This window comes from Mustelus asterias, chromosome 11 (genome assembly GCF_964213995.1).
Source record: "Mustelus asterias chromosome 11, sMusAst1.hap1.1, whole genome shotgun sequence".
Taxonomy (NCBI): Eukaryota; Metazoa; Chordata; class Chondrichthyes; order Carcharhiniformes; family Triakidae; genus Mustelus; species Mustelus asterias.
The window spans coordinates 103,177,899-103,185,904 of NC_135811.1; positions in this window are offsets into that span (position 1 = coordinate 103,177,899).

Sequence of the window (8,006 nt, forward strand, 5' to 3'; positions counted from 1 at the left end):
CAGGCGCCGGAGTGTGGCGACGAGGGGATTTTCACAGTAACTTCATCGCAGTGTTAATGTAAGCCTACTTGTGACACTAATCAATAAACTTTAAACTCAAAAATGACCAGGTACACGGGTGGGAGAAGATCTGTATTTTGTTCTGATCTTGTTTTGCATCTCACCTGATTTTTATTTTCAAATGGAGAGAGATGTACCCTCAGAGCTCAGATGTCTTCTGTTTTACAATATTCTATGAAAATTAAGATCTTACCCCAAGGAACTCCCCAGATCGCTGCTGAACCAGCTAATTTGACCCAATTTTTAGAAATTCATTCACAGGATGTGATTTGATTTATTATTGTCACATGTATTAGTATACAGTGAAATGTATTGTTTCTTGCGCGCTATACAGACAAAGCATACCGTACATAGAGAAGGAAAGGAGAGAGTGCAGAATGTAGTGTTGCAGTCATAACTAGGAAGAAAGAGAAAAATCAAAAGTCTGATGGCAACAGGGAAGAGGTTGTTCTTGTGTCAGTTGGTACGTGTCCACAGACTTTTGTACCTTTTTCCGACGGAACAAGGTGGAAGAGAGTGTGTCCAGGGTGCATGGGGTGCTTAATTATGCTGGCTGCTTTTCCGAGGCAGCTAGAAGTGTAGACAGTATCAATGGATGGGAGACTAGTTTGCGTGATGGATTGGGCTACATTCATGACCTTTTGTAGCTCCTTGCGGTCTTGGGCAGAGCAGGAGCCCATACCAAGCTGTGATACAACCAGAAAGAATGCTTTCTATGGTGCATCTGTAAAAGTTGGTGAGAGTTGTATTGGACATACCAAATTTCCTTGTGGGTGTCTGGGCCAGCATTAATTGCCCATCCTGGCATACCCTTGAATCGAATGGTTTGCTCGGCCATTTCAGAGGGCATTTAAGAGTCAACCACGTTGCTGTGGATCTGAAGTTATATGTAGGCCAGGCCAGGTAAGGACAGCAGATTTCTTCCCTAAAGGACATCAGTGAACCAAGTGGGGTATAATTTTGGCAAGTTTCATGGTCATCATTAGACTTTTAATTCCAGGTTTTTATTGAATTCAAATTCTGCCATCTGCCGTACCAGAATTCACACCCAGATCACCAGAGCATTACCCTGGGTCTCTGGATTACTAGTCTGGTGAAGGTACTACTTCGCCACTGCCTCCACCTCGACAGTAAGTCTCAGTAACATTGGGGTTCGGGATATGTGAAGTCAACCCAGCGCCCTACTGGCAGGTATGTACACGTAAGCCCTGAAGAGCAACAGGATAGATCAAAGTCCTTCCAACTTGAATAAACTGCCAACACTGGACTGACAGGTGAGGTGGTTACTTGAAGGCTTTCATTCATCTGCAACCCAATATCGGCTAGCACTACGGACAGAAGACAAAGAGATAATTCTGGTAATATTGTTTTTCACCCCCACCCAGTGAACAGAACAACAATATAAAATAGCTCAATGGAGAAATGCATTTGGAATAGTTAGGACCCAAGGGTGGCACAGTGGTTACCACCAAAAGAGAAAATGCTGGAAAATGTCAGCAGGTCTAAGAGAAAAGAGCTGACATTTTGAGTCCAGACGACCCTTTGTCAAATCCTTACAGATGCTGCCAGACCTGCTGAGATTTTCCAGCATTTTCTCTTTTGGTTTCAGATTCCAGCATCCGCAGGAACAGTGGTTACCACTACTGCCTCACAGCGCCAGGGATACGGGTTCAATTCCAGCCTTGGGTCACTGTGTGGAGTTTGCACGTTCTCCTCGTATCTACGGGGGTTTCCTCCCAATGATGTGCGGGTTAGGTTGATTGGCCATGCTAAACTGTCCCTTAGTGTTAGGGGGACTAGAGGGTAAATACTTGGGGTTACAAGCAAAGGGCCTGGGGCAGGATTGTGGTCGGTGCAAGCTTGATGGGTCAAATGGCCTCCTTCTGCACTGTAGAGATTCAATGATTCCGAGTGGAAATTAGAATGTGCACAACATTAGGAGCAGCACCTTTTGCCTGAGATCTGTTTTTGTGTTCCTCTCTTCCTATCAGCACTGACTGAGATTAAGCAAAGTGAGATTCATAGCCACTCATCTCTGAGCTGCTTTCTGCTCTTTGCTTCCTGTTGATCAATAGGCAGGAAAGCTGTTTACAGAGCAGGTGGAAGTGCTCCAAACTGTAGCTATTAATCTCAATCCCTTCTTATTAAGAATAAAATTACTTTGAACTGACTTAAAGGTAACTTTGAAAGAAAGGGATCTTAGCGGGTGAATACCTGCAGGGCCAATCCAGAGTTTAAAACTAACATGCCAAATTGCTACATTCCATAATGACAACAATTATATCACCACATCATTATAAACAATATCAAAACTATGAGATGAATACACTGCTCTTTTTTCCTCTCCCCAGTACCTGCTCAAGTGCAATATCCCTTTAAATATGTTTTGAATAAAGGGGAAGGAGTGACAGAGTGGGAGGGAGGAGAGGTGAATGAGACTGTGATATCTGATTCACGGTGGCACAATGATTAGCACTGCTGCCTCACAGCACCAGGGACCTGGGTTCGATTCAGGCCTCGGGTCACTGTCTGTGTGGAGTCTGCATGTCCTCCCCGTGTCTGTGTGGGTTTCCTCCAGGTGCTCTGGTTTCCTCCCACATTCTGAAAGACGTGCTGCTTAGGGTGCATTGACTCAAACAGGTGCTGGACTAGGGGAATTTCACAGTAACTTCATTGCAGTGTTAACGTAAGCCTTACTTGTGACAAATAAATTTACTATGTTCACCGATGCTCAACTGGATCTTTCCTCTTCTTTTGCACCCACTCCCAGTGGAGCTGAATACCACATATTGCTACTATTTTGTATTTTGTCCCCTTGGTCCTCTTTTTTGCTTCTGCTGATTTTCTCTTTTCCCTCTCCTCTCTTCCTCTGCTCTTTTCCCTCTCCCCTCCCACCCTCTTCCTTTTATAAGTTTATTTATTAGTGTCACATGTAGACTTACATTAACACTGCACTGAAGTTAGTGTGAAAATCCCCTAGTCGCCACACTCCGGCACCTGTTCAGGTACACTGAGGGAAAATTTAGCATGGCCAATGCTCCTAACCAGCACGCCTTTCGGACTGTGGGAGGAAACCGGAACATCCGGAGGAAACCCACGCAGACATGAAGAGAATGTGCAGACTCTGCACAGACAGTGACCCAAGCTAGAAATCGAACCCGGGTCCCTAGCGTTGTGAGGCAGCAGTGCTGATCACTGTGCCACCGTGCTGCCCCTTTCTCCTCTGACCTGGGGCCTGGCAGCCTCCGGTTGAGGTAGCATTCCATGTGAAACCTGTTTTCTTGACAGCTGCATATCCAACAGAGATCTCAGAAGGAAAAATGACTTTGCTGCTTCGGAGTGTAAAATATTGACTCTGGCCGTCCATTTACTATGGCATTGTGACATGGCGTAATCTTGCTGAATTTGAGTTATTATGATGGCTTAGTGGGTACCTTCCAGAGTAATACTGAGCCACACACTCATACATACCAGGAAGATGCAAGCACACTCCTCAGTCTCTGATATGACAACTGACCTCCTCCAGTTAAGGTGCGCTACAGATGACTTCCACACTCTATGTTCTGGACTGCCCCACTTGAGGTCTCTCTTTGTATCCATACCTGTAATTACTCTCCCTATTCCACATTTGTCTCTATCGTTAGACTAGAATCGAGAAGGATCACAAAGCTACAATTGCGAACACACAATTGCACGGAATGCAATGGTATGTTTTCTGCTCTGCCCAAGACCACAAGGAACTACAAAAGGTCGTGAATGTAGCCCAACCCATCACGCAAACCAGCCTCCCTTCCACTGACTCTGCCTACACTTCCCGCTGCCTCGCAAAGCAGGTAGCATAGTTAAGGACCCCCCCCCCCCCCCCCGCCCCCTGCACCCCGGACATTCTCTCTTCCACCTTCTTCCGTGGGAAAAAGGATACAAAAGTCTGAGGTCACGTACCAACCAACTCAAGAACAGCTTCTTCCCTGCTGCTGTCAGACTTTTGAATGGCAAACCTACCTTGCATTAAGTTGATCTTTCTCTACGCCCTCGCTATGACTGTAACACTACATTCTGCACTCTCATAGAAGAAATCATAGAAACCCTACAGTACAGAAAGAGGCCATTCGGCCCATCGAGTCTGCACCGACCACAATCCCACCCAGGCCCTACCCCCATATCTACCCACTAATCCCTCCAACCTACGCATCTCAGGACACTAAGGGCAATTTTTTTTAGCATGGCCAATCAACCTAACCCGCACATCTTTGGACTGTGGGAGGAAACCGGAGCACCCGGAGGAAACCCACGCAGACACGAGGAGAATGTGCAGACTCCACACAGATAGTGACCTAAGCCGAGAATCGAACCCGGGTCCCTGGAGTTGTGACGCAGTGGTGCTAACCATTGTGCCACCGTGCTTCAAAGAGCAGGAAGAAAGATTGGAGGGATGGGGTTTATCTTTAGAGGTTGTCATTTGTGGATCAGGGAGCAACACCCCAAAAAATAGAAGTCCCCTTCCTACCGTGCTGCCTTAGAATTACTATCCCCATCCGCCCCTTCCCCACACCCTTCCCTACCTTATCCAAACCCTCCCTACCTAACACCCCAGACTGGCCTGTTTACAGGGATCCATGGGTAATCCTTCCTCGTTGCAGTCACAGCAGAGCCCAGTGTTGATGCTGCTGGGATTGATAGGACTTGTTGGTCAGTCGGACTGGCCAGCAGCTCCCAAGGGGCAGATCTTCCTCCCCAGTGAGGGATAGAAGTCCCACACTGGTCCTGATTAGCCTGACCACAGCTCTTTATGGCTACGGAATGGGACAGGTTGGTCCACTCCAGCTTTGAGTGACTGCCTGTGTGGGGACTCTCCCCGTGTCAGTGGGGGTTTCCTCCGGGTGCTCCGGTTTCCTCCACAGTCCAAAGATGTGCAGGTTAGGTGGATTGGTTATGCTAAATGGTCCCTTCGTGTCCCAAGGTGTGTAGATTAAGAGGGATTAGTGGGGTAAATACGTGCGGTTACAGGGATAGGGCCTGGCTAAGATGATCTCTCGAGGAGTCGGTGCGAGATTCAATGGGCCAAAACGGCCTCTTTCTGCACTGTTGGCATTCTATGATTCATCCCAGCATTGTTTCTAGGGGGATGGGGGCAAATAATTGTAATATTCAGCCCAACCACCAACCACCCCCCCCCCCCCCCCGCCCCTTTGAAATATTCAGCTCATGGAGTGAGACTCAAACTCCTCATTTTAGTCCTAAGTGACATCCCCCTTATTTGAAATTGTGCCCCCTTGTTCTAGACTCCCCCAACCAAGTGAAACATCTTACCTGCATCGACCCTGTCAATTCCTTTAAGTATTGAGGGTATTAATTAAGTATCTTGAGCACATCTCAAAAGGAACTGCCATTAACAAGTCCAGGCAATGGGCCATGGAGGGGGTCATTAGACTCGGCAAACCTGCAACTCAAAGGCAAGAGTGATACCAACTGAACCACACCAGAAGGTTCAGTCCATTTTTATATTCCTTGTAAAAGAAATGAACAAATATAAACTAATTAGCTACTGGAAAGCCCCTTGAAGCGGCACTGGAACAAAAAGCATCAAAACTTTCAAAGGTAACTCATTAAATTAAAATAATGTTCCCGAACTTTATGATGTACTCCAGCCTCTGTGGTGCCCACCAATCACAGAAGGCCTCAAGCCTACAGCGGGGACCACATGCTCCCTCTCCAGGGATACCCAGGTGCAAACATAGCCACAGACAAGAGGCAGACAGCCAGGTCTAACAACCCCCTTCATGGCCCACTACCTGGACCTGTTAATGGCAGTCTCATTTTAGATGTACACGAGTTATTTACTCAATACACACAATACTTAAAGGAATAGAAAGGATAGATGCAAGTGAGATGTTTCCCTTGGTTGTGGTAGTCTAGAACCAGGGGGCACAATTTCCAAATAAGGGGGAAGCCACTTAGGACCGAGATGAGGAGAAATTTCTTTACACAGAGGCTGTGAATCTTTGGAAGTATGGGCGGCAGGGTGGCACAGTTGTTAGCACTGCTGTCTCACTGCGCCAGGGACCTGGGTTCGATTCCTAGCTAGGGTCATTGTCCACGCAGAGTCAGCACGTCCTCCCCGTGTCTGCGTGGATTTCCTCCAGGTGCTCAGGTTTCCTCCCGCAGTCCAAAGGAAATGCTGGTTAGTACAGTGGCCTTGCTAAATTCTCACTCAGTGTACCCGAACAGGCACCAGAGTGTGACGACTAGGGGATTTTCACAGTAACTTCATTGCAGTGTTAATGTAAGCCTACTTATGACTTATAAATAAACTTTACTTTCTCTACCCCAGATGGCTGTGGAAGCTCAGTCATTGAATACGTTTAGGATAAAGATTGGTAGATTTTTGATTAACAATAACATAAAAAGAGTTCTGAGGATAGTGTCTGTAAAAAGCATTGAACTGTCCAATCAGCCATTATCATATTAAATAGCAGAGCAGGCTCAATGGGCTGAATGGCCTACTCCTGTTCCTATGTCCCTACTTGTTTATCCTTAATCTTAACAATACAGTTGACATAACACTAACAAGATGCATCATCAGTGTCGTACTTGAGCCATCTAGACCAGAAAAGTCCCAAGTATGTTTCTGGCCTGCCCCTCGTTGATCTCAGCTGGGAGAGTGACATTGCTGTTATTGGCCTTCGCATCAGCAAACGACTGTGGAGAAAACCAGCCAGAGTCACTGCTTCTGAATTTGTGTGTGGTCCATCGCTGAATACAGGCAGCAATGCATTTCCAGGGTCAAATAGCTTATTATTGCTGTCTGGATTTGTGCATTAAGAATGGACCACAGGGCACTGGAAACTGCCCAGTGGGGCGGCATGGTGGCACAGTGGTTAGCACTGCTGCCTCACAGCACCAGGGGCCCCGGTTCGATTCCTGGCTTGGGTCACTGTCTGTGCGGAGTCTGCATGTTTTCCCCGTGTCTGCGTGGGTTTCCTCCGGGTGCTCCGGTTTCCTCCCACACAGTCCGAAACATGTACTGGTGCTTCGGCCGTGCTAAATTCTCCCTCAGTGTACCCTAACAGGCGCCAGAGTGTGGCAACTGGGGGATTTTCACAGTAACTTCATTGCAGTGTTAATGTAAGCCTGCCTGTGACACTAATAAGTAAACTTCACTCTGTACTTTAGTTGAGACGAGGAAAGTGTCAGAGGCAAGATTGGACGAGAGAAAACAACAGAAAGCCAAGCAGTGCCAGACCTTTCGACTGCCTTGCAGGCTAATAAGGAAAAACTCCACTTTCAAATATAAAGAAGCATTAAAAAGGAGATATCCTTATAGGAAGGAAAAATATAGACTCCAGATTTCATTCTTTTCATATGGTTCCCTACAAGTTTCATCGAAAGAATAAATTGTCTTGAATTTAATCAAGTTCCCGGAGGAATTCCCCTGATTCCTGAAGCAGATTAATTACTATAACTATAGATTGTGTTGCAATGAGAAGTCCGTATTTTTATTTTTAACCTGACTAATTGGAGTTTAGCACTGCCCTCTGATGAAGAGTTGACAGGATAGGCTGTGACAGCTGTTTTTTACCCAGTGCAGAATGAACATGATCTGAAAACCTTTGTTAAGAATGAGTTTCTCTCCTGTGTGACCCCCTCCTTTCCACCAGTTCGTCTTTATTTCCCTTACTATATCCATAACAGTAATACCCTGGATCATTCTTTCCCTACCTCCTCCATACAATCCAGCTGATGCTCTGTGTCTTAGAGGTACACAACAGAGGGAAAGGTCCTTCGGTCCATCACGTCTGTGCCAGTCAAAGACAAAGCTTGAATAGTAAAAAAGACATATTTGTACAGTGCTTTTCGCATTCTCACGACTTCTCAAAGTGCTTTGTAGTCAATTAAGTACAGTCACTTAGGATGTAGGAATTTAAACCAGTTTGCATACAATGAAC